The sequence below is a fragment of the Canis aureus genome, chromosome X (assembly GCF_053574225.1).
Source record: "Canis aureus isolate CA01 chromosome X, VMU_Caureus_v.1.0, whole genome shotgun sequence".
Lineage (NCBI taxonomy): Eukaryota > Metazoa > Chordata > Mammalia > Carnivora > Canidae > Canis > Canis aureus.
Window position 1 is genome coordinate 22,550,042 of NC_135649.1, and position 23,081 is coordinate 22,573,122.

The following is a 23,081-nucleotide window of genomic DNA, read 5'->3' on the forward strand; positions in this document are numbered from 1 at the left end:
AGAAAGGCGCGGAGTGGCCGGGCTGAGACTGAAGCGCAGAGGTCTCGGTGAGATGACCCTCTCCCGCCATCTCCCAGCTGCCCCACTGAATCCTCCCCGGGAGTCCTCCCATGCTCTTCTGACAGGACTGGAAGAAGGGGCGGGGGAGAAGGAAAGAAGGGACTGAGGGGGAAGTTTCAAGGGGTGTGCCGGGGATGGGGGAGGATTCTCATGAGTCAGCGGAGCTAGCTCAGTGTGACTTCATTGCTTCCCGAGAAGAGGCGCCCGGGGCAGAAGGCCGCTCAGAGTGCAGCAGCAGGAGTGGAAGGTCGGAGCCCCTGGCCGCCTGCGCCAGGCAGGGCGCGGGCAAGAGCTCGGGGCTGGCCAGGTCGCTCGGGGGGCTGGGGCGGGGACGGGAGGCCCACGCCGGGGCCAGGAAAGCTCTGGGCAGAGGAGACGACCTCTCTCCTCTCCTCCTCCACCCTCGCGGTCGCCAGTTCCCGCCTTGGCCCGAGACGTCGTGCAGCGCGCGTTCCGCCTGCAGGTGGCGCTGCAGAGGAGCCCTGGGCGCACCGCTGGGGGTCGGGGGTGGAGCTCGGCCCCAGCGGCGATCCCGGGTTTGGAAGGCGCGCGAGCCCAGAGGGCGCGGGGCGGGGCGGGGCGGGGCGGGGTCGGGGGTGGGGTTCGGCGGCCAGAGAGAGGAGGGAGGGGCCGCCAGAACCTCCACTGCCTCTCGGATCCCGTGCTCCCACCCAAGTGGCGGGAGAGTCCGGAGTCCCGACCTGCTGCGCTAGCACCGCGGCATGGGGCTGGCTCCCGCGTGCTTCTTAATAGTTAGTCCCCGCGGCCACTTCCCGGGTCCCGCAGAGCTTAGGGCGCTCACCTTCGGCAAAGGGATTGTGGTTTAGGGGCTGTCTTTCCTCTCCGCGGATGGCGCTCTTGACCCGCGGGCAGTAGAATGGAAACTTTGAGTCGCGTCTCGGGCGTTGGGGGTGGGTTTCCCTGAACTCTCTAGCCTGGCCCCCCGGAGACCCAGAATGCATCTCCTGCACAGGGACGGGCTGGGGCTGGGGCTGGGGCTGGGGTGCAGTCTGGGGCCTGGGCTCAGCCTAGGTGAGGGGCAGGGGTTCAGCTTTGGGCTGGAGGTAGGGCGAGCCTTAGGGATTCCGCGTGGGTCAATCCAGTCTTTGGCAGCTATAGAAGAAAAAAGCTAAGAGGCCCCTTTGGGGCTCAAACTTGCAACTTTGTTCTCAGTAGATGGACCCTTGTGTTCTACCTCTTTGCAGGCCCTGAGCTCTAGAAGTCGTGATGCTGCTGACCTTCCCATGTTGGTTCATGGTTATGTGGTGGCTCTTTAGTTAACATATTGAGAGTATCAAGGCACAAAAATAACCTGTGGCCAGACAACTTTAAGCTGAAAAAAAAAAAGTTGTTGGGGGCTCCAGCCTCATCCTTTCCAGAGGCTCCCCTGGCTATTCCCATGATACTTCACATGTAAATATATGGGTAGAGTGTGTCTCCCGTTTCTGTGCCAAGACATCAGAGCTATGCCCTCTGCTAGTGTTCCGGGTGCGTCTTCTCTATCAGTCCAGCTCCCCGGCTTTCAAGATGTGCAAAACCATCTGAGAAAGTTATCCTTAGGATTTTCCATAACGAAGAGGAAAGGGGTAAAAAAAAAAAAAACAAAACAAAAAAAAAAAAACACCAAAGGATCCTAAACGTTTCACTGTGTTCACTGTGTGCCAGGAGAAATACCGTCTGTCTCCCGCCCAGACCTCAGAGCCCGGGCCTCCTTCCTACAGGGCGGTGCCCAGCTATTCCTGGAAACCCCCTCCTTTCCACCAACCCCCTCCCCAAGGTGTCTCCTCCCAGAGCACGACCTGAGAAAAGGGATTGTATTGTCAAACCTGAGGTCCCCAGCCCCTCTTTATGGCCCTAACGTGACCCGTGGCGGTCCGGGCCTGCCCACTGTCTCGACGCCCTCGAGCTGGCTTCTCCTCTGGGAACAAGGCCTGAGCCGCGGCCTCTCCCTCTGGCCTGGCCCTGCGCCCCGCTAGGTGACCGGGAGAGGAGCTGATATACTAATTTGTGTTAATGTGATAATGGGCGCTAATGGGGTCACGTGCTAGCCACAGGCCAATTTCTAGGCCGGCCTCACTGCCTCAACCCCGAGTGGAGGCTGTGGGGATGGGAATTTCTGGCTGACTAATGCCCACGGCCGCTGGAGGGGGCGGGGGAGGGGGAGGGGGAGGGGGAGGAACCGAAGCCCCGGCCGATCCCAGAGCGCTGGTGCCTCGGTTTCAGTTTCATCCTTGGCTGACACTTTCCTCCGCTGCCGAGTGGAATTGCTTTGCTTTGCGTCCAGGCCCTCCCTCCTCCCCAGCTGCCCCCCTTTTGGATCGCTAGCCTCCCTCGGCCAGCCCTTCGCTCTGTGAGGGGAGAGATGGGAAGATAATTTGGCAGTGATGAGGAAAAAATGTACACGTAGACACCCTCGGACGCACAGGCTCACATACCACGCTGCCTCGCAGACACACACACATGCGCACGCCCTCCACAGACACACACGCACGCAGGAGGGGACTCGCCACTCCCCTCCGAGAGTCAAGCTCACACACGTGCATGCGCGCGCGCACACACACACAACCCCCCTCCTAGCCATGCTTGCACCCTCACTCACGTCTGAGAGGCTCACACGGACACACACATGGGCAGGCAAGGCCCTACAGAGACTCGTCCCACACACAGACGCGCGCACGCGCGCGCAAACACACACAGACACTCACACACAGACCAGCAGCAGCAGCCCGAGTTGGATGGCTTCCTCAAAAGAAGGCTGGAAAGTTTGTTTGCTGCCAACGAAGGGGCCTAGACATTCCGCGAAATGACTCATACTGCACCTTTATAGACATTAAATGTTGTATTTTTCTGGATGAAACAACAACAACAACCCCCGTTGTGATGGCAGGGTGGGGAAGTTTCATGGCTGGCTTCCTACTGGGTCTCTGTCTGGTGCACATCTCTGGCTTGTCCTTGCCTCCCTGTGGGAGGGGGCGATCCTGAAAGAGCAGAATGGCTCCCTCCTGATACAGACCTCAGCCCAGAACCGCCCCTAGGCAGGATGTGCAGTGGGTGAGATTCTGGCTAACCAGCCCCCTTCACAGCCTCTCCCCACTCCTCCATTTCATCCCCAGACTCTCTGGAGTCGGGCCTGGTGCCCCCACTCTGGGGTCCCAGTCTCCACCCTTCCTGATCTCCCTTTCCATCCAGCACCCCTTCCCACCCCTCCTGGGTCTGTCAGGACTGCCACCTCTGAGCACAACTCTAGGGGGCGCCATTCACCATGTTTATAATATGCATCACCCCAAGGGTTGAGACTGGTGCCTCATCCACTCCCCTGAGCCTCCTCTCCAACTGAGAAAGGAACACCCAGCTTGATGAATGCCTGCTCCCTGTCCCCCAGCACACTCAAGGGGCCACAGAAATCACTTGGTGCCCTGTTCAAGAAAGGCCTTTAGGGGATCCCTGGGTGGCTCAGCGGTTTAGTGCCTGCCTTCAGCCCAGGGTGTGATCCTGGAGACCCAGGATCAAGTCCTGCGTGGGGCTCCCTGCATGGAGCCTGCTTCTCCTTCTACCTGAGTCTGTGCCTCTCTCTCTCCCTCTCTCTCTCCCTCTCTCTCTGTCTCTGTGTGTGTGTGTGTGTGTGTGCCTCATGAATAAATAAATAAAATATTTAAAATAAAAAAAAGAGAGGCCTTTATATGATGACATCCCTCTGTGCCCCCATCCCAGTCTCTGGCCCTTAGCAGCAGCCCCTTAGGCCAAGGTCCCCTTAGGCCCACTTGTTTTTTTCCTGAATGTTGTGAGGGGAAGCCCCTTTAGAGTGTCAGTCACTTGGAATCTCCACAAGGCTGTGGAGCACAGTGGGGCTGCCAGCCACACAAGATAGGTGTTGGACTAGCAGATGGCAGAGGTTGAAGACCTAAATCTGGCTCCACTGGACAGTGCCCCTCAAACACTGGATGCCACTCTGCCTGTGATAGGTGCCCCTGAATAAGTGCTTGCCCTTGGATCTGGTCCCAGGGACTTTCCCAAGCTGATCCCTCACTCCAAGATAGGGACTAGGGGCCAGTAGGATTAGATGTTGGGGGACTTGCCCTCATTTGCTGAACTCTGCCGGAAGCCACTTCTTCCTGGTTTTGGCAAATGAACCAAATGATCCGGTCCCTCCTCCTCCCCACCCCATCTCAAAAATCTCCCACCAACCCTAGAGGGCTGGCCTGAAGGGCCCTTCTGGTTTCCCAAACATTCCCAGCAGCACTCCCCAGGATGGACATATGAAGCACTGACTCAAGGCCCACAGCACCTGAAAGTCAGGTTGTCCTCTCACTCCAGGCAGACCCCTGAACTGCCATCCAGCCCTCAGAAAAGTGAAACCCGATGGTCCTCTGAAGTTTTTTAGGGGATATTATGGTGCCAAAGTGTGTCCCAGCAAAGGCCTGGAGGGGAAATGAATAACTCTCCATTTTAACGAGAGCAGCGTGGGGTGGGGGTGGGGAGACCAAGTGGCTTTCCAAGAGACTCAGCAAAGGAAGGTGGCTGGGCAGATAAAAGTCATGATCAGGGAAGTTGCTCCCAACTACACCTTCGCATCTGCATGCCTGTGCTCTGGCCTGGGCACACCCCACTCCCACCCCTGTTAACCTCCAGTCCTCATGTGGACCTGGGCAAGCGACTGCCATCCAGGGAAGGAGCACTTTGGTATAACTTATCGCAAAGAATTCTTATCCTTTGCAGCTACCCAACAATCTTATTGGTTTTTTTATTATTTTTTTTCTCAACAATCTTTTTAGAACAAACACTCTTTATGATGCTCAGCCACAACCTGGGATGTAGAGATTTCTGTCTGTCATTTGGAGCTTTCTAGGGCCTTGTCATGCAAACCCAATAGAGGCAAATCTGGAACTATTGAACGTATCAGAGGAATGGTTGCTGTTTGTACAGAAAGGATTATAGGGGGCTTCTCAGCTTTACAGATGGGAGGATTTCTTTTAAACTATAACTTCTCTTCTGGCTTTTGAATATGCTTCTCATTCTGAAAGTCTGATTCATGGGTAGACTTTCCTAGCCTGTGTCTGTGGTGCAAAGTAAGGGCCATGGCTATAGAAGCTGTGGCACTGTGGTATTTTGTTCTAGCCACAGGTTTGAATAGAATTCGTTGAGGCCAAGGGGTTAAGGGAGGGGGAAGCAACTGGCCACCTTGTCTCTAAAGAACCTGGGGTGATTTGCAGAAGAATATAGGTGCTGCTTGAAAGAGGGGAAAAAGAGGGCCTGAGAAAGCTGCCAAGGTGGAAAGGCATGTTGAATACAGAAGCAGCGACCTGACTCTGCACGGGCCATGGGCAGCCAGGAAGCCAGGAGGCCCCCTGCTTGTCACTCTTGGAAGGACCCAGGTTCTGAGGCTTGAGAGGACTGAATCCGAGTTGGAGAGTGGGGGTGGAGGAAGACTGGAAGGCAAGAGGCTTAGAGTGCACCATGGATGGTGCAGCCTGGGCATCCGTGGGCAACTCGAGAAGGGGAATTCCTGCCAAGTCAGGGAATGAGCCATTGGCAGAGACAGCTTGGCTGTCTTCTGGGGGAGTGATCTCAGTCTGCTGGCCCCACCTGGCTGGGGCTCACTCAATGGGTAAATGGAAGAGCAAGGAGCTAGGCGGGGAAGGGCTGGCAGGCTGGGGAGCAGCAAGGTCATTGGGAAGGGCAGCCTGGCTGACCTGGAGCCTTGAGCCAGGAAAGTCACTCCTGTGGCCCGTGGCTCCCCATGGGGAAGTCAGCACAAGATTTCCGTCAAGGGGGGTGGGGTTTGCTTTGGCTGTGACTCCCAGATCCTAGGGCTGTGTTTAGTTCCCGGTGGCTGGGGAAGGTGGGAACCTATGAGATTCCCACAGGTGGGCTCCAGGTCATTGGCGGGTATCCGGGCCAGTCACTGTTAGTGGTTAATTGGTCAGCGCAGTGCTTGCCCTCTCTCCCTGCCCTTTCCAAGAGGAAGATCTCTCCTCTGCTTTTTCCATGCCTTAGGCTTCAGCTCTGGTTTAAACCACAAACACTCTTAGGAGGGATCCACCGTTAAGTCCTCAGCAGCTTCTGGCCTAGCCTTATCAGACTTTCTCCAAAAGCTGGGGTTGAGAAAAGTTGAAATGAGGTTGAAGATACCACTGAAGGTAGCTAACATCGATTGAGGGCTTACTAGGCACCAGGTGCCACTGCCAAAAACATAGGTTATCTCATTCATTCATCATCACAGCTTTTTTCTTTTTCTTTTCTTTTCTTTTCTTTTCTTTTCTTTTCTTTTCTTTTCTTTTCTTCTTTTCTTTCTTTCTTACTTACTTTCTTTTTTTAGAGAGGGAGAAGTGGGGAGGGGCAGAGGCTTGATCCCATGACCTGAGCGAAAATGAAGAGTCGGATGCTTAAGCCACTGAGCCACCCAGGTGTCCAATCACCACAGACTTTTTAAAAAAATTTTATTTATTTATTCATGAGAGACACAGAGAGAGGCAGAGAGGCAGGGAGAGGGAGAAGCAGGCTCCATGCAGGAAGCCGAATGCGGGACTCCATCCTGGGTCTCTAGGATCACGCCCTGGGCTGAAGGCGGTGCTAAACCGCTGATCCACCCTGGCTGCCCGTGTTTTTTTTTTTTTTTTTAAGATTTTATTTATTTATTCATGAGAGACACACAGAGAGAGGCAGAGGCATAGGAAGAGGGAGGAGAAGCAGGCTCCATGCAGAGAGCCCCATGCTTGATCCCAGGTCTCCGGGATCAGGCCCTGAGACAAAGGCAGAGGCTCAACTGCTGAGCCACCCAGGCATCCCCCACCACAGCCTTTGGATGTAGGTTCTTATTATCCCCAACTTAAAAATAAGGAAAGTGAGGCTCAGAGAGTTTAAGTGACTTGCGCAAAGACACACAGTTGTTAAGTGATGCAGCTGAAATAGGAAACCAGGTCTGTCTGATGTTAGAGACCACTGAACTCTTAGCAGAATGGAAGAGTATGTGTGTTTGTGTCCATCAGTGAGTCTCAAGGTCAAGATAAAGAGGGTTTAGGGATAGCTACCACAGTTTCAAGAGGGGTGCCTCAGGGACAAGAGGCCAGCAGAGAATGGTGTGGCTCCAAGATCAGGAATCCCGTGGAGAAAGCATGGCCACTTAGAAAAGAGAGGAAAAAAAAAAGAAAATCTGCTCTTGGTGCTTATTTCAGGGCCTTGGCTATCAGTCGCCAAGAGATCTCAAGGGTCAGTGCCCCAGTTCAGCCCCTTGGCTTTTCCCTGGAAACTTATGATCTGCAGCTGCCTTCACAGCCATCATCCACCACCATTCTTGTCCCGCCCCCCCCCCCCAGTCCTGTGCCAGGGACCATCCTTTCCCAAGGCTGGGGAAGCAGGTAGATGCTGGTGGTTGGGCAGATCCCTGAACTTCGGGCCCTTTGGCCACACTTGCCCCTCAGAGGGCCCCTTCAGCTTTCCTGCTTTCTGCCAAGGAGCTGCCAGGGCTGAGGCATGGATGAGCCCCTCTTCCAGACCATGTAGAACCATAAGACATGACTATTTCCAGCCATCTTCCTCCTAGAGCCTCCTCAATGTGGGACCAGGTTGGGATGTGGGGGTTTGTATGGATTCCAGGCAGGCCAGAAGAGAGGGAAAGGGGGAGACAGGATGGGAGACTGGGATGCCTCAAGCAGGGCAGCTTGTCTTTGGAGAGAAGGGGGCATGAGCTTTTTCCCAGGACCCCAATCTGGCTGCCTTTGCACCTGCTGTGGCAGTCTCGCACCCCCCCGCCCCCCGCCCCAGCCTCCCCACCCTGATTCCTGTCTGCCGGGTCTCCCCCACCAGGAGCCCTAGGCTCCACTTCCCTAAGAAGTCCTCCAAGCCCTCCAGTCATTCCAAGCGAGGATGATGCATTTGGCCCAGGATTCTGCAGTGTTTGGCATATAGCTCCCGAATTGTATCCTCTGGGCATTTCCTGGCCTCACCACGCGCTCCGCCCGCCCTCCCGCCAGGTCCGCACACAGCAGGCGCTCAATACTCTGGAGTGCAAGGGTGTGGGCCAAAGGCGTCAAGCCAGTGGCGTGTGGAGGCCGAGGGGGCTGGACATAGCCATCCAGGGTCCCCGGAGAAGAGATTTCTCTCCGAGGCATTGTGTGGGGGCTTCCCGGCGGGAAGGGCCCCGACAGGGCGCCAGGAGCCCCGACCCCGCCGCGTGCCGGGGAATGACGGGCGCGGGCCAAGAAAGGGGCGCGCGACGTGGGCTCTGCAGGGTCCCTGCTCTCGCGGTCCCCGGGGGCGAGCGAGCCGTGAGGGGAAGGAGAGGCCGCGCGGGCCCCTGGCACGGCTCCCCCTGCCGTGCTGGCGACCGCGGCGGGCCGGGGGTGGAGGGGCGCTGTTTCCACCAAGACGCCTCGTCCCTCCCTCGCTCCCTCACCCACCCCGCCCGCCCGCCCGCGGTCCCTCCCGTCGGTCCCTCCCTCCGGCTCTTCCCTCCCTCCCGCCCTGCCTCCTTCGCGCCCGCCCTAGCCGCCGCCTGCGGGGACGTGTGTGTCTCTAGTGCAATTTCCCCTTTCGCTCGGGTGTCTCAGTGCAGGTCTCCGCTGGCTCGCGCCCCCTCCCCGGGCGCCCCCGCCGCCCCCTCCCTCGGCGTGGCCCTCCCCGGCGGCCACCCGGCTCCCCCCGCACTCCACCCCGCCCCCCGGAGTCGTTTTATCAGGGGCGCCGCCGTCTCACCTGGTATTTGCATCTCGCCCTCCAACTTGCCATTGGCGGCGCGACGTGTGGGAGAGCCCTGCGCCTCGCCCGCCCGGACCAGCCTGCCCCGGCGCCGAGGTGAGTCACGGGCGCAGGGCCGCGGGGGCAGGCGGGCAGGGAGGAAAGAGGGAGGGAAGGAGGGAGGGGGACGGTGGCCCCGGCGGCTGCGGGGACCGACCGGGCGCCGCGCTCAACTTCCACTTCTCCTTTCGCCGGCGCCGAGGTCCCGGCGCCACTGGCCCGGCCCTGCTTCCGAGGGGAGTAGGCGGGCTGGGGGGAGGGTGGGGGCCGCTGGGGACCCTCGGCTGGGCCCCTGGAGCGGGGAGGGGACTGGAGCGACTGACCCCAGCCCTGCAACCGAGCCCACCCGGCCTCAGGTACGTCGATGGCGCCGGTTCTTCGAGCTTTCGGGGACCTCGAAAAGTTTGCCTGAAGGCGGGATCGGGGACGCTGGGGCCCCGGAGTGCAGGGCTTGGGGGCCCAGGGAATGGTGGGAGAGCCGCGGCGTGTTGAGTCCCGCCCTTGCCTCGCCCCACCGCGTGTGTGTTGGGGAACCCGGGCTTCTGAGCCAGGGTTAGAAACGGAATCGAATTCCCAAGTCGGGGGTGGGGGGCCGATTTTCCCGCGCCCCGGGCCCCGGGGGTTCCGTGGCGGGGCCGATGGTGACAGAAGGCCCCCTCAGCGCTCGGTGCTCGAGGGCGGGAGGTCAGACCGCGAAGCGGCAGGGCTGCCAGATTGATCGGGCGGCCCCCAGCGCCTCTGGGGCCAGGCGCCTTGGTAAAACACACACTCACTAGTGTAAAACACGCGCGCGCGCGGACGGACACACACACACACACACACACATACACACTCCCCTATGACTTGAATAATTGGATTGCCAAAATAGAGACCTCTTGGCAGGGGCCAGAGTTTCCGTGTGAGCAAGACGCCAGCCTTCCCGCTCCCGCGTTCCCGCTCTCCCGGTTTCTCCCGCCTCTCGGTTCCCTCCTCTGCTGCAGGCAAGGGGATTGAGCGGCCACACAGCGCGGGGTGCCTTGCCGGCAGCGCCTTGCTTTGGGGAACTGCCCGGGCGGTGTCTGCTTTATGAATTTCTGGTGCCTCCACCGCGCCCTAACTCTGCTGTGCTTTCCTCTGGACTGTGTGTAGGGAAATAGACCTCCTCACCAGAGTCACCTCCTGACCCCTTGGTACCTCAAAACTGAGCCAGGTTCTCCCTGGCTGCTCCCCACCCCACCACACACACCCCAGCCTTGGGATTTGATGGCAGTTTGATTCCTGCCCCTCATCCCTGTGCCTGAGATTGAGGCCTGTCTGGTCCTGCAGCTTCTTATGGTTAATGTTTGACAGTTCATTGTGGCTAATCATTTTAATTAGCTCTTAAAGTGGGGAGGAACAGTTAACCTTGGACTTCTCGATTTTGGCCTGGTGGGGCCTCAAATGGGAGGAGTGCAAGGGAGGTGGGGAGGTAGGAGCGGAAGTGAGGTCACCACCTCAGGGCCTGAGCCACCACTGCTTGGCCCCAACAGCTGGTGGGCACGCCCATCGGGGACTCACCCCCTGCAGGCTGACCCCTGGCCAGAGTGCCAGGTTGGAGAGGGGTGAAGGGAACAGATCTGGCTCTCCCCTTGGGGGAGACAGGACACTTTGGCACCAAAAATGGCCAGGGAACACGTATGCCCAGTAAGAATGCAAATCCCTCCTTGTAGTTGGTTACACAGGGTTTTACCGGTTAGAAGGCGCTTTCTCAACCATTGATTCAGTGGACCCAGAGCCTAGTGGGGGTGCTGTCTTGAGTTAAGTGAAAGGCTTCACTATCTTGGAGGACTGGTTATCCTGACCGATGTGGGGAAGAGGCTGCCTTGCATGTGGTAGTTTCTGGAGCTGGGTTCTGTTCAAACTCCAGGATGTTTTTTCGGGGGGTGTTGAGCAGGCTCCACGTTGCCACCCTCACCCAGCCTCTAACTGTGAGCCGAAGGAGTGGCTTGTTTGCAACTATGTCTGGCATTCCTCCCACTGCTCCACTGTTTGCTCGTGGTTGCTCAGGAGCTGGCGCCCACCCCAGGACAAGGTGGGGGCCTACAATCCACTCTCCCCCTGCCAAATGCTAAGTGGTAGCACGGTGGCTTCTGTCTTCTCTGTCCCATGTTGGGATCTAAAAATGAAGGTGCTGTGGTCTGTCATTCATACGCCTGATTGATAGACTATCCAAAATGCCCATAGTCTGCAAAATTCAGGGCTTTTGTCTCTGAAGAGGCCCAGCCAGGCACAGGCTGAGGGGATTGCTTGCCCAGGGAAATCCTGGCTCCTCAGCTTGGCCTTGGGCCTTGCCACTCCTCACCCCCAGCCCCAACTTCCATGCCTAGAGCCAGACTATCTGGGTCTAAAAACCAGTTTTGTTATTTACTAGCAATGTGACCTCAGTCTATTGTATGCCTTGGTTTACCCATCTGTCAGATGAGCCCTACCTCATAAGATTGCTGCAAAGATCAAATATATCGAGAAACATAAGCTGCTTATTAGAACAGTGTATGGCACATAGTGAGCAGGGACCAGCACTATAGTATTATCTAATACAGTGTCTAAAACTCAGATTCCACTCAGCAAACATTTGTGGAGAGCCAGTCCCCGTGGCAGGCATGGGTGAAGTGGCAATGAGGAAATATGGTGGTGAAGAAGACTCCACATGCCTTCCAGGATTGTGTATAGCTTCTGCTGTAGGCCAGAGTTGGGGTGCAGGGCGTGGGAGGGAGCCAGGGACAGTGGCAAGGTCATATATAAATAACCATAATTCAAAGCCAGGCTGGAATACTTGAGCTAGTGTGGGGAACCAGGCATCCTAGGTCTCCTTGCCTGGGGACCCTGGCTGGGTCTTGGTCTGGTTGTACCCTCTGAACTGCTTTGGGAATTGGATGAATGATGGGGAGATGGAGACCTGCTTTCTTCATGGGCTGCAGGTGGCATGATTTGTTGGGTTCCAGGGCAGGATGCACATTTACTTAGCGCCATCCCCAAACACCCCTCTAGCCCTCTGCCATACCCCCACCACCTCCCGGAGGTCCTCTGCTGAGCTGGGAAGGGCTTCAGGCAGCCTTCTCTCCTCAAGCTTGGGCCTGACCCTAGCCTGGGCTTGGTTATCTCTCCAGGATTTCTAAACTGCAAAGAGGTTTCTGGCTTCACTGCCGATTTATTCCCTTTGTGGTTTTCAGACTGAAAACTAGTTCTGCAGGGGAGGAAGAAAACTCATCCGAAGTACCCAGAATCCCATGGGCACTTTCCTAGAGGTCAGGGGCTTTTCTCATCAACACCAACCTGCCTGCAAACCTCTGGCCGCTGAGCCACGGATGGCCGGTAATAGTGGCTGCGCCAGTAATGCCCTATAGCTCCCGCCCCAGTGCTGGTTGCCAAGGAACTGCTGGTCGGGGTGCTCATGAGGGTTCTGACCTCACAGGCGCTGTTGAGTTTCAATTCAACAGCCATTTATTAACACCTACTGTGTGCCCAACCTGTGCTAGGCCTGGTGGAGGGGCTGAGCCAAGGAGGTGCTGGGGAAAGATGACTAAGATGCTGAAACAATCAGAGGCGAGGACGGGCAGCCAGGTCAGTGGCTGGTCAGGTGCTAATTGTGCTCCTCCAAGCAGGGGCCAGAGGCGGCCAGGGCTCTGAGGTCGGCATCTGGAGGAGGGAGGGAAGGCTTTGTGAGGGCCTAGGCAAGCTAGACCTTGGGGGTGGGGCGCGGGGGAGATTTGGCTGGGCCAAAAAGGGAGAAAAGAGGCCTTTCTCTGTCTTCCCTGGCCACAGACTGACCTTCGAAGGCTGGATAATTGTTTGGCAAATGCGTGTCACATAAAAGACCATGTCAGCGAGCGTGGGTGGCTCAGGGCAGACCCCCGATCTCCACTCCAGGAGATAGAAAGTGGCCGGCCCAGACCCCAGACGGGGAGCCGGGGGAGCCTGGCGGGTATTGATAAGACACAAAGGGTAGGCAGGCTTCCCTGCCACCCAAGCTGAGGGGATTTGATTTCGAGCTGCCCCCCACAACACACACACACACACACACACACACACACACACACACACGGACCCTGGGAAAGGTGGGTGGAGAGAGAGGAAGAGAGGTAGAAGGCACCAAAGGGACAGGAAAACTGACACACCAGTGGTGTTTGCAGCAGGCATGAGCTGGCCAGGTCCCACCATTCCCTAGGGTGTTGGGATTTCTCTGGAAGCCAGGAGGCTTAGGTGGAGGACAGAGATTTTCATTTTCTCAGCCAGCTGGGAACCCAAGAGTCTAGAGAGTCCCACATGTTTCTACCAAGACCACCCTGGCAAGGGCAAGGGATAGCTATACATTTCTTCTGCTGCCTTTGTGTCTCCCATGGCTGACTGTACAGGGGAACTTGGCTCTTTCTGGGTTTAACTGGAGCAAAACACTCAGACACACACATATCCTCCCCTCCCCCACATCACTTTTCCTCTCCCACTGCCCTCTTTCCCTGCCCCCTCCCCAGCACATTGCAACACCACTGGGACACACCAGAGAGTGCCCTGGCTTCTTGGCTGGGGAATCATGTCCTAAGGTGAGCTTTTTAGCAGAGACTTCAGCCTTCCATCGGAGAAGGAGGTTCAGGGAAAGGTGTTTCACGCAAGAGGGTCTGCAAGGCAAAGTGCTGGAACATTTCTCAAACCAACGAGAAGAAAGGTTAAGCAGCTTACCCGGGTTGAGCAAGCTATGCCTTAGATTCCCACCTTCTTGGAGGACCATTTTATTGTCCCAAAACTGGTACTTCCTGCTTCTTAGGCCAGCTGCCCTTCCTGAAGCTTCCTTTCCTCTTCCAGTCTAACCTAATATCTTCCAGAGAAGTGCGTTGTCTAGAAGTGGGGAAGAGCACAGTCTCTCTATATTAATATTCCAGACCTACGCTTAGTGACTGTGTGAGCCTGGGCTGGTCTCTTAAGCACCCTGGGTCTAAGTGCCCACCCTCCAGGGTCACGATAAGGATTAAATGAGATAGTGCAGGGTCAGCACTCAGCACGGTGCCTGGCACATAGCTACTGCCCCCCAGGTGTTAGCTGTTATTATTCCTGTGGCTGTTGCTGCTGTCACTTCCCTTCGCACACCCTTGGCTTTGCTAACTCCAGGGATCATTTGGCAGGGCCTGCCATACTCATTCTCCAAACTGTGAGGGAGACTGTCCATCTCTTTCCGCTAACCCTTTGTTAAAGTCTGCTGTCACACAGGAGTAGGAGGGGATGTGTGTGTGTGTGTGTGTGTGTGTGTGTAATAGTTTTTTTGAGTGGCAGGCAGTGGTGCTGTGAAGACCAAAAATCAAGTTCTTTTTTTTTTTTTTTTTTAAGTTCTTTTTTTAAAAAAAAGTATTTTAAAAGATTTATTATTTATTTATTTATTTATTTATTTATTTATTTATTTATGAGAGACACAGACTGAGAGAGAGAGGCAAAGACAAAGGCAGAGGAAGAAGCAGGCTCCTCGCAGGGAGCCCAATGCGGGACTCAATCCTGGATCCCAGGATCACGACCTGAGCCACCTGAGCCGAAGGCAGATGCCCAACCGCTGAGCCACCCAGGCGTCCCCAAAAATCAAGTCCTTAATGTCTTTATTAACATTGCCATCTTTATCTCTTGGCCACTCTCATCTTGAGTATCACCTGCTGCAGGAATAGGGAGAAGTTAGTTCCTTTGAGAGAAGGCCTCCTGTTGCACCGCTGGCAAGAATTTAACAACCATAGTCTGTTGTTATTACCCTGCTGGGTGTTGAATTCTGGGAGCCAACTGACCAACCACTCCTCACTTTCTCCCTCCTTTCACTAGAATTAGATGATGCGTCCATTCTGGGCCAGTGCCCAGAGGTCTCGGGTTGGAGCTGGGGTACTGCGTTTGCTTAGTAGAGCTCCCAGGGCCTGGGCACCATCCCCACTCCAGAAGCCTCCCAGAAGATTCCTTGGAGGTTCCATCTGCTATCAGATGGATTTTGTGTTTGCCCAGGATAAAATGGATCACCCATGGACCACCTGGGAGCCACTTCACTCAGTCCCTTGGTCTCCGTACCTCAGGTTAGAACTACTAGGCCTTGGGGGGATGGGAGAGTGGGCAATTAGTCTTAACCTCCCCAAAGTCCCGATGACCTGATAGCAAGGAGGTACTTAGACATAGATTTAGGAGATAATCTGCCTTTTTTCCCATAATGCCCCCAGAGGATAAAAGAGGCTGGTTCAGCTCTGCTGATTCTGTGAGAATCCATGCACAGAAAACCCCTATCTCATTACATTCAGTGACCACTTTCTTGGTGCCACGCTGATCCAAAACAACAACAACAACAACAACAAACCACCACAGCAGGCCCAGCCCCCTGCTCTGAAGAATCTAAACCCAGTTCTAGAGCTGTAGTAATACACGTGCACTTAGCCTCATAGTGGGCTATTTGCATATTGTAATATGGTTGCCATTGTAATGATAATTAGCACCTCTATCACCATACCTAATTATCCTTTCTTTTTCATGATTAAAGAGCAATGCAAGACTGTGTGGGATTAAGAGACTCTAGTCCCTTAGCAAGTTTGATGATGATATATTTTTGTCTATATTCACTATACTGTTTATTAGAGTTCTAGGGCTTATTTACTACTCATTGTAATAGTTTGCATTTTCTAGGTTCTTCTATAATGGAGTCATATACCATGTATTCTCTTTTTGTATGGCTTCTTTCATTTGGCGTGTTTAAGATCTGTCCATGTTGTTACATACATCCATATTTCATTCCTTTTTATTGCTAAGTAGCATTCCATTGTATGGAGATGCCATACGTTGTTTATTCATAGTGGATGGACATTTGGTGGCTTTCTCTCCCCATGTTTGGCCATTACAAACAAAGCTGTTATGAATATCCGAGTACAAATCTTTCCATAGCTCTTAGATGTCCTTTTCTCTTGGTTAAATACCTGGGAATGGAATGGCTGAATCATACAAGGGTTGTAGGTTCAGCTTTTTAAGAAACTGTCAAACTGTTTTTCCAAAGTGGTTGTACTATTTGACGTTCTCACCAGTCGTGTGTGTGCCTTCCAGTTGCTCCACGTCATCACCAGCACTTGGTGAGTCTTTTTAATTTGAGCTCTCCTAATGGGTGTGCAGTGGTATCTCATTGTGGTTTTAGTTTGTACTTACCTAATTATGTACTTACTTGTCACCAATATATAGTCTTTGGTGAGATATCTGTTTAAATCTTTTGCCCATTTTTTTTTAAAGGTATTATTTATTTATTTATGATAGTCACAGAGAGAGAGAGAGGCAGAGACACAGGCAGAGGGAGAAGCAGGCTCCATGCACCGGGAGCCCGACGCGGGACTCGATCCCGGGTCTCCAGGATCGTGCCCTGGGCCAAAGGCAGGCGCCAAACCGCTGCGCCACCCAGGGATCCCTCTTTTGCCCATTTTAATATTGATTTGTTTAGGGGCGCCTGGATGGCTCAGTAGTTGAGCATCTGCCTTTGTGATCCCAGGGGTCCTGGCATCAGGTCCCACATCAGGCTCCCCGCATGGAGTCTGCTTCTCCCTCTGCCTATGTCTCTGCCTTCGGCTCAGGTTGTGATCCTAGGGTCCTGGGACTGAGTCCTGCATCAGGCTCCTCAGGAGGAACCTGCTTCTCCCTCTGCCTGTGTCTCTGCCTCTCTCTCTGTGTCTCTCATGAATAAATAAATATAATTTATTCATGAGAGACACAGAGAGAAAGAGGCAGAGACACAGGCAAAGGGAGAAGCAGGCTCCACTCAGGGAGCCCGATGTGGGATTCCATCCCTGGTCTCCAGGATCACACCCTGGGCTGAAGGCAGATGCTAAACCGCTGAGCCACCCAGGGATCCCAATAAATATAATATTTAAAAGTAAATAAGTAAAATAAAATAAAATTGATTTGTTTTTCTTGTTGAGTTTTGAGAATTCTTTATATATTCTGGATACAAGACCTTTATCAGATGATACGTGCTTGGTAAAGGTTTTCTCTGAGTCTGTGGCTTGCCTTTTCATTCTCTTCATAGTATCTTTTGAAGAGCAGAGGTTTTATTTTTTAATTTATTTTAAAGATTTTATTTATTTATTCATGAGAGACACACAGAGAGAGGCAGAGACATAGGCAGAGGGAAAAGCAGGTTCCTCCTGAGGAGCCTGATGCAGGACTCAGTCCCAGGACCCTAGGATCACAACCTGAGCCGAAGGCAGATGGTCAACCACTGAGCCACCCAGGCGCCCCAGAGCAGAAGGTGTTAATATCATTGAAGTCCAACTAATCAATTTTTACTTTTATGGATCATGCTTTTGGTGAGATCTCTAAGAACTCTTTCCTAGCCCTAGGTCACTACTACCTTCCTTATCTTAGGTTTTCTTTTATAATTTTTATAGTTTTAGGCTTTACATTTTGGTCCTTGATCCATTTTAATTCTTCTATATATCAAGAGGTATGAATTCACATTCATTTTTTTTTTGTTTTTACATATGGATATCCAATTATTCCAGTACCATTTGTTGGAAAAGCTATTGTTAGGCTACTGGAGTTGTCCTTATAAATGTGGGCTTATTTCTGGACTCTATATTCTGTTCTTTTTAAAGATTTTATTTATTTATTTGCGAGAGAGAGTGAGCAAGAGAGAGAGCACAGGAGCAGGGGCAGAAGGAGAAGCAGACTCTCCTGCTGAGCAGGGAACCTGACATGGGGCTCCATCCTAGCACTCTGGGATCATGACCTGAATTGAAAGCAAATGCTTAACTGACTGAGCCACCCAGGTGCCCCTGTTCTTTTGGTTTTTTAAGATTTTATTTACTTATTCACTTGAGAGAGAGAGAGAGAGAGAGAGAGAGAGAGCAGGAGTTGGGGGTGGAGGAGCAAAGGGAGAGGGAGAAGCAGGCTCTAATCCCAGGACTCTGGGATCGTGACCTGAGTAGAAAGCAGACACTTGACAGACTGAGCCACCCAGGTGCCCCTCTATATTCTGTTCTGCTGATCAGTCTGTTTATCTTTCCGCCAATGCCAATTTTTTTGATTACTGTAACTTTATAATCACTTTTGAAATCAGGTGGTGCTAGCCCTCCAACTTTGTTCTTTTTCAAAGTTGTTTTTGCCTATTTTAATTCTTTCACAATTCCATATGAATTTTAGAATGAAATTGTCAATATCATTTTCTTTTAATACTCAAATTTATCCTATTTACAGTAATTGTTATAACATATGCTTGGCTGTGCTTTTGTGATCTTATTTTATAATCATGGGTGACCCTGACGTAATTGTCGTTTTAGAAGATGGTTAATCTTTTCATTGATGTTCTTCAGCTAAAAAGTTCCATAAGTTTACAGACTTACGTATTTAAAAAAATATTTTATTTGTTTTATTCATGAGAGACACAGGCAGAGGGAGAAGCCGGCTCCCTTCAGGAAGCCTAACACAGGACTTGATCCCAGGACCCCGGGATCATGACCCAAGCCAAAAGCAGATGCTCAACCACTGAGCCACCCACGCGTCCCTACAGACTTATGTACTTGCAAAATAGGACCATTTATTATTTGCCCTTCATTTATAAACCATGTTTGGTGACTGGGTCCATGATTATCTGCTCTATTGGTCATTTTATAGACGTCAATCATATCCCTTTCCAACCTTTTCTGTCTAGATGACATAAGGCCTCTTTTTTAAAAAGCTTATCTTTGTATAATTACCCTGACACTCCATTCTTTTTTCTTTAAAGATTTTTTTTTCCAGAAAGAGAGCATGCAAGCAGAGCAGGGTGTAGAGGGAATGAGAATCCCAAGCAGACTCCCCACTGAGCATGTGGTTGGTCACAGAGCTTGATCATGACCCTAGCTAAAATCAAAAGTCAGAACTCCTAACCAACTGAGCCACCCAGGCACCCAACCCTGTTCTTCTGAATCATTTTAAGTCTTAGACCTGATCCAGAATCATGAAATCTTTCCGGAGAGTTCAGTGATCAAATCAGCACCTAATATTCCCACGGTGGAAATGCTGTGGTTTTGTACAAAGAGAGATGACTTTATTGATCATCAACCACCTTCTCAATGCAGCTTGGAATAAATGACACTAGCTGGTATGTGTTTCCTCAAACAGAGACAGGGAGCAAGCGAGGATAAGTAATGTTTGTGGCTGGGGACCTTTGTCCCCCAACTTTATCCCTATCCTTGCTCTTAGATTGTAGCTCTCAGATCTGTCAGTACCTGGGGTCCCTATTCTAGAGATCTCACTTGGACAGATACTTTATGTGAACTTAATTCATGAATGCCGAGACCTGTCTGTGCTAGAATCAGGAGAAGAAGAGCTAGGCCTTGGTCCCATGGATCTGCCTGCCTGTTGGGGAAACAAGATACATACATGAAATAAAGAGCAATTCAAGCCTGTGTGGCATTAAGAGATCATTTGGTCGAATTTGGGTTATGAGTGTTTAGAAAAGGGTGCTCCATAGGTGTGCACTCTACTTATCAGGGTGCAACCAGCTCTGTGGTTTTGGGGAACTTGGTTGGGACCTTGCTGGATGGGCATTATTTGATTAACCAAAACAGAGCAGCAAGGGCATGGCAGGCCTGAGAAACTCCGTGAATGAGCCTGGAATGTTCCCTCAGGGGACCATGAGGAGACCACTGGGCTTCAAGCCCAGGCTTGAGTTGAGAAATCATGGGAAACAAGGCTGAGTAGGTAGGGTGGGGTCAGACTGTGAAGGACCTTTGGAAACCAAGCAGATGAGTTTGGACTGTAAATCTCTGCCGAGTACAGCTGGTAAGGCCACAGCCATAGATCTCAATGTGTGCCCTGGGGTAGGAGTTGGTGCCAGCTCAAAGGCTGAGGAAGGAGCTAAGCAGAGGCAGGGTCAGGACTGGAAGTTCATCTTCCTCACACCCAGTTGAGTGGGCCTTCTGCTGCATCAGGTCTGGTTGTTAGCTTTTCGAAGCCTTTCACATCTGCTCCATGCAGCTTCCTAACAGGGACCTCAGGCATGGGGAGTGGGTGGTGAAGGCCATATCGCTCCATAGCTAATGGTGTGAGGGGAGGCAGAACCACTGAAAAATACCCACCTGGCTCGCCTGCCTACTGGCCTGCCCTACTCTTGCCCCAGAGTCATTCTTTAGGCTAAGGCAAGGTAGCTCCAGATGGCCTTTTTCAATGAAAATGTGTCAAGGAGGGAGGTGACATGACACATTAACCTAATATCACCCATAAACATATTAACACCAAATGGTTTGTGCTTTTTCAGAGTGGTGGGAAAGTCATTCCTGGGGAGAGGGGATGGTGGCCTATGGAGTCCCAACTGCTACTTGGGTCAGTCAGAAGAGCTCAGGAGCATGAAGTCTATAGTGGAGAGGAGGGCAGGAGGCCCAAGGCTGGGAGAGCCATGTGACTTGGCTTGCCTGTGGTTATAGGGCCCATTAATGACAAAATTGCCTTAGCAGAGTTTTTCCAAACTTTCCCACCTAAGTGTCCCCAAACTATTGAATTATCTCCTAGAGGCCTAGAAGGACACAGTCTCAGACATTTCTTTGAAGTATGGCGTTTTATTATTTTTTTAAATTTATTTTATTTTATTTATTTGTGATAGGCACACAGTGAGAGAGAGAGAGAGGCAGAGACATAGGCAGAGGGAGAAGCAGGCTCCATGCACCGGGAGCCCGACGAGGGATTCGATCCCGGGTCTCCAGGATCGCGCCCTGGGCCAAAGGCAGGAGCCAAACCGCTGCGCCACCCAGGGATCCCCCAGTATGGCGTTTTATTATAAGTGTGAATGTTGCGCAGCCTATTGTCTAAATATATTTTAATTGATTTATCAGCAAACAACATGGAAGCTCCTGAAAGATGCCCTGGGTTTGGAGTGCGGCTTTGACTCCTGCTGTGTCACTTGGTCAGCTTTTAGCAAGCAGGCCCTGTCCCTCTGAGACCTGCTTATGGACAGGTCAGAACTTACACTTTCAGTATCTTTGCCCAAAGTGCTGAAAGACATGTCCGTCACCTGCAACGTGTTCATTTGCCTGCTGTCCTTATCCCAGTCCCCCTCCTTGGTTCAAACTTTTTTGTTGGAAAAATCTAAGCTCTTATGTTCCCCGGAGAAAATCATTGGACTTGCTCAGTGGTTAGCTCTGGCCTTATCCCAGCCTTTGGTGGGTGAGTGGATCCTAGGATGGGATGGAGACTGGGGGCTCCTGAGACTCCGAAGTGGGTATGGATTGGCTGAGGCTGTGCCCACAGATTCCCCTAGCCTTCCGTCCTCCACCATGCTCAGCCTGTGGCCCCTCATTCTGTCCCACCTTTAGCATGGAGTGTTTACAGTACTCTCAGATAGAAAAAAGAAAACCTGCCTGTATGTTCTCAGAGCCTAGCATCGCCCCTGCTCATCTTTTGGTGGCTGAGAATAGAAGAGCCGGCAAGGCTTCCAGGCCAAAGTAATCCTCAGTGACCCAAGCACCTCATTCCTGTTCTCATAGCCTGCAGATAGAGATAATGACAACATACAAAGACTGCATGCCCTCCTCCAGCTTGGGCAAAGTGGATTAAGTGCCGTGAATATTCAGGTTTCACTCTGGCAGACAGTAAGCCTTCATCCACACCCCCTGACTGCTAGAGGTGCAAGGGGGTTCCAGACACGAGTGCCTCTAGTGATGAAACCACAGCAGGTAGGGCCCTGGGCAGGCTGTCTGGGCTGGGTGGGGCGGGGCAGCCTGGTTGGGCGAGGCCCAGATTCCCCAGGCTGATAAGATGGCCTGTAAACACCCAGCAAGGGGAGGGGGCAGAGGGCAGGCCACCAGATGGCAGGAGAAGGGGGGAACCGGAGCCCAGGCCTAGTGGCAGGAAGTGGGGCTTGATGTGGAAATATCCTGTCCAGCAGGGGCTAGAGCTGTGGCCCTCAGCAATCACTCCCTCTACCAAGGAGGTGAGCTCAGCACGAGGTGGGGCTGCTGGGGCACTAGGCCAAGAACCCTGTTCCCCACATCTCCAGAGGACCTGATCAGTGGGTCTCTATTATGGGTTTTTCTACCACCTAACGCTGCTGGGGGAGGTCGGGGAATCAGAACCAAGCTCCCCACCACCACCACACCCCCTGCCACCACGGAGAAACCCAGCAGTGGAATTGTCTGAGAGAATCTGACTCTCACACTCTCACAGAAAAGTCCCGGTCATCACTATCAGTGAGGAGCATCAATTGGAACACCTAATTGTGTCCAGGACCTCCTGCAGCCCTTGGAGAAGAAGCACATATTTGACACGCCATTCTGTTGCATCTTGTAGTACTTTATAATTAGAACCTCTGAGGGTCAGAGCTCGCGGAGCCTTTCACAAGGAAGCATCAGATTCATTTGCTTTACTTTAAAGATGGGCACACGGGGATCCAGAGAGGGGCAGAGACTTGATGATGCCCGTGGCAGACCTAAATTAAAGCCCCTGGTCTACAGCATTTTCCACTGCCTACCCTGTTGCTTGAGGCCCAGCCACCAGCCCTCATGCCTGCAGCCGGCCTGCTTTGCACACTCGCTGAACCTCAGCATTTATCCTTGCTTAGGGTTGTGGGGAGGCTGACAGAAGGAAAGATCCTCAAAATCAGAAATCAGAAGTCTGGAGTCTGGCCTGAACTGCTCTGTCAACTTGCACATGGCCTTGAGTGAGTTGCTGCCTCTCTCTGGGCCTCATCATTTGTTTGCTGGTTCTAAATAACATTTTAATTAGGGGCACCTGGGTGGCTCAGTGGGTTAAGCCTCTGACTCTTGATTTTGGCTCAGATCATGATCTCAGGGTTGTGAGTTCAAGCCCCACATTGGGCTCTGTGCTGGGCATGGAGCCTGCTTAAGATTCTTTCTCTTTCCTCTGCCCTTCCCCACCCCCAGCTCTCTCTTTCAAAATAAAAAAATAATAAATAACAGTTTAATTAGATTTAGTTCATTGCCATATAATTCAATTATATAATCTAAGTATACAATTCAATGGCTTCAGTATATTCACAGAATTTTACTTCCATCACCACAATCCATTATAGAATATTGTCATCACCCCATAAGGAGACTCTCTACCCAATAGCAATCACTCTCCATTTTCTGCCAACCCCTGGGCCTCAGTTATGGAGAGATATTTGCTATAGATGTATTCTGGGGAGAAAACCCCAGCAATATTGATTACGCAGATGGGGTAGCCCAGTTTACCGGGAACTTAGATAGAAAGAGAACCTACCTTGAGAAGAATAGGGTGGGCCTGGTGATAAGTCCCTGACCATGGGCCTGCTTGCCATCTATGAGGTGCTCAGGGCTGACTTTCCATAAATA

General features: G+C 52.6%; 1 protein-coding gene across 3 annotated transcripts in view; it reads left to right on the plus strand.

The window, feature by feature from the left end:
• The first annotated feature begins 264 nt into the window (after positions 1–264).
• ELF4 (E74 like ETS transcription factor 4) overlaps positions 265–23,081 on the plus strand; it is a 46,295-nt gene continuing 23,478 nt past the window's right edge. Inside the window, exon 1 of one of the 3 annotated variants that reach the window (XM_077890285.1) lies at positions 265–307. The gene's annotated coding sequence lies outside the window, so the exon portion shown is untranslated. Of the gene's footprint in view, positions 308–8,596; positions 8,851–8,975; positions 9,150–23,081 lie in introns of those variants that run through there. The other 2 variants (XM_077890282.1, XM_077890283.1) reach the window with 2 other exon arrangements.